This window comes from Humulus lupulus, chromosome X (assembly GCF_963169125.1).
Source record: "Humulus lupulus chromosome X, drHumLupu1.1, whole genome shotgun sequence".
Lineage (NCBI taxonomy): Eukaryota > Viridiplantae > Streptophyta > Magnoliopsida > Rosales > Cannabaceae > Humulus > Humulus lupulus.
Genome location: NC_084802.1, coordinates 167741935 through 167744631, shown reverse-complemented (window position 1 = coordinate 167744631; position 2697 = coordinate 167741935). Strand labels below are relative to the sequence as shown.

The window sequence follows — 2697 nt, the reverse complement described above, 5'->3', positions numbered from 1 at the left end:
TAGTCCGAGCTGCAAAAGTTGACGAGTTCGTTAATCTAACTCAGAATTAGATGATGATTACAGAGTATGCTTTGAAGTTTGATTGGTTAGCGAAGTTCATGTTGGACTTGGTACCTACTGATATGGCACGAAGGGATTAGTTTGTGCAAGGATTGAACGTTATGATCACCCGCGACATTAAGATAACCTTGAATCCAAGAACTACTACCTACGCACAGGTAGTGGAGAAGGCCGTAACTACTGAGGGGGATGAGGATCGGATATGGAAAGAGAGCACTGCTAGGCGTGATGCTCGGAGGGTGGTTCCTCCTTTTACTAGATCTAGCCGGGGTAGTGGCCCCAGTGAGCAGAAGAGGAAGGCCCCATATACTTTTGTTCCTCTTGGCTCAAATAGAAGGACACGGGATGCTTTCAGTGGCCGTCAGGGTAGGGGAGACAACTGGAGGAGTTTCCCAGTGTGTCCTCGGTGTAGATGATGACATCAGGGGGAGTATAGGATCAGGGCCTATTTTACTTGTGGGAGAATTAGTCATGTGAGGAAGGATTTCCCATAAGCCAGAAAAGAAGAATTGAAGCAGAGCGATAGCCTTACTCCTGCCAGAGTATTTACCTTGACCCAGATTGAGGATCAGGCTAGGCCCTCCGTCATGACAGGTCAGATTTCTAGTGCCGGTTCTTCATTTACTGCATTGATTGATTCAGGGGCTACTCATTCATTTGTATCTGCTAGAGTGATAAATCATTTGTGTAGACCTAGTGATTTGTATGCTAGGGGATTCAGGACTTTGTTGCCGATCGGGGAACTGGTAGTCTCTAGGAGATGGGTTAGAGCATTACCAGTAGAGATAGATAGTAGAGAGTTATCTATGGACCTGATTGAGTTAGCAATGGAAGACTTTGATATGATCCTAGGGATGAATTGGTTATCAAAGTATAGGGCGACGATTGACTGCAAGCGCATGATGGTTACCTTTGAACTAGAAGGGGAGGTACCCTTTGTATTTGTGGGGACAGTGAGCGGACCGCGAGTACCTATGATTTCGGCATTGAAGGCTACATACCTAATGCAGGAGGGTTTCATAGGATTCCTAGCAAACATTGTTGATACTTCTAGAGTGATTTCGATTGGAACGAACACTACTACAAAAAAGGCTTTTCTCTGCGTTTTTTTTACTCAATACACTGTGGTTTTCGAGAGTATTGAAAAGCACAGTGTATTCGACCGCAGAGAAAAGTGTTACGCAAACCATGGAGAAAAGCTACACTTTTCTTTGCGGTTGTAGTAAGCCAACCGCGGAGAAAAGAGACTTTTCTCTGCGGTTGTAGTAAGCAAACCGCGAAGAAAAGAGACTTTTCTCCGCGGTTTGCTTACTACAACCGCAGAGAAAAGAGCTTCTCATTAAAAAAAAAAAAAATTCAATTTCGGTTGATAACCCAACATTTTTAATAAAAAAAATTAATTTTCAATTTTAATTATACATAATTATTTTCAATAGTATAACTAATTTGTTAAATTGTTATATATACATTTCATATCTAATACAAAATAATTGGCTAGTAATGAATCAAAGACTTTAATCATTCTAACCAATATAAGTTAGCACTTTAATCTTACATACATACAAAAATTTAGATTTCATAAACAAATGGCATTAATCTAGCTAACCAATCACTTTGTAGTGGTAGTAGATCCTCTTTGACATTGAATTGCTTTTTGTCAAACCACTGCAAAATTGAAAAGTTAATATAGATTAGATAATTAAATACTATATCTAGTTTTTCTTAAGCAAAATAGAGTTTAAAATATAACATACTTTCTTCTTGATAACTTCTGCCGGATTCGGTGCATTTACAAGATCATAAATGTATCTTAGTACATAATAACCACATTCATGACTTTCAGGTTGTTTTGGACAAGAACCTCTCACCAATTTTGTAAATGTGCCGATGTATTCATTTTCCAAACATTGTGCGTATGCTCTACAAAAATTAAAATTAATTAAATACATATTATGCTCTCAACTTTTAAAAATTAATAATGCATACATTACAATTGAAGAACTTACTTTCCCATAACCTCCGTAATTATTGGTGGAGATTTATGATTTTTTAAAGGGTCCAAAATTATGGTCATCCCCCGCATCATCACGAGCACCAACATCCAATGTCGACTAAAATAATAATAAAATATGATTATTATAAAATTAAAATTCAACCATAGTAGTGATAATGTTTAAGTAGTTCGTTCTTACTCAACAATCCAAGGAATGAAATATATTTGGCCTCGTCTATCCATAGTCATCATCCATTTGGCTATAAGATCCACCGTATAGTTTTTACTTTCATCATTGCCAATAGAAAGATGTTTGGTGTCAAAATATTTATATAATTGTCGTGAATTTGGGTGCATGCTTTCCCAAATGCATCTGTAGAGAATCAATCATTCATATTACATTTTCAATTAATAAATTAATATCGTCAAAAAAAATTGGGTAGAGTTTTCTCTATTTCTATAGCATATCCAAAATTATTAGAACCTATAAATTCAATTCAGACAAAACATACAACAAACAACATGCATGTTCTCAACCATAAGCCACCGCAGCACACAAAATTCGCAGAACCTACTTCACTAAGACACACATGTTCTCAACCTTCTGTTATCTCCGCAGCACACAATTTCATCTCAGAACTTAC

General features: G+C 37.1%; 1 long non-coding RNA gene across 1 annotated transcript; it reads right to left on the bottom strand.

Annotated features, from left to right (window-relative positions):
• Positions 1-1849: 1849 nt before the first annotated feature.
• On the bottom strand, positions 1850-2355 carry LOC133807135 (uncharacterized). The gene is made up of 3 exons (XR_009879163.1): positions 2253-2355; positions 2067-2171; positions 1850-1980 (listed from the first exon to the last, which is right to left on the bottom strand). It is a non-coding gene; the product is annotated as an uncharacterized LOC133807135 (long non-coding RNA).
• Positions 2356-2697: the final 342 nt, after the last annotated feature.